The following is an 895-nucleotide window of genomic DNA, read 5'->3' as shown; positions in this document are numbered from 1 at the left end:
TGTCACTTGTTACCAAATGTGTACAATGGAATAATGCATGTGCTCGGTGTCTCGTGATAACCTTTGCAAATATCCCACATCACAAAACCACGCGCCACACTAGATTGGCAGCTACTCATTTGTGTTGCTAAACCTCAAGTCTAAGAAAGAAACTTAAAACAGTTGCAGGTAGACAATTTTTAAAACAGTGCGATAATTACAAATACAGCCTGGGACGATTCAAATCTGTGTGGAAGCTGTCTTATGCCAGATATAAATACACACTATTTTGAAAAGAAAAACCACAACTAACAGATTATTTAGATCACGATATGCGGACTCGTTATCCAAACACAGTAAAACAAACTCAAATATACTAATTTTTAATCTGTTCTTCCCTTCCCCAAGTGGATATCGTACCATGTTACCCTAAAAAGACTGAGTTCGAAGTCAATCTCCCACAACAAAGAAAAAGAATAAACTTGAAAGGGACCAGAATTTTCTCCATCAAGGTAAACACTCCAGGAGGTACACTTAATCCAAGAACACACTAGGGGTATAAATATATGCCCAATCCGCCTCACCCCTCGGACTAGATCTCATTGCATTTTGAACAATTCCCAACAGATTTTCCCATTTTGAAAAAGAAGGGTTACAAATCATGGCCAACCACCTCGTGTCAGGTGGTAAAACAGGTGCATCATCCACGTTGCAAAAACGGTTTGTGCTTAACTTCAACAAATCACTGCAAGCCGAGTGGGAGAACAGGGTCTGGCTATGGCCTGAAAATTTTACAGGTATTACTAAATAAAAGAAACAAGATCACAATGCAACAGCCCTCAGATTCTCTGATGCACCTGCCAGCAGTGGATGCGTTCCAGCCCACTCCATTCAAATGAATGTTAAAAGAACCGAA

The sequence above is a fragment of the Cibotium barometz genome, chromosome 3 (assembly GCF_041138505.1).
Source record: "Cibotium barometz isolate CiBa-2024 chromosome 3, ASM4113850v1, whole genome shotgun sequence".
Lineage (NCBI taxonomy): Eukaryota > Viridiplantae > Streptophyta > Polypodiopsida > Cyatheales > Cibotiaceae > Cibotium > Cibotium barometz.
This window is presented reverse-complemented; position numbering follows the sequence as displayed.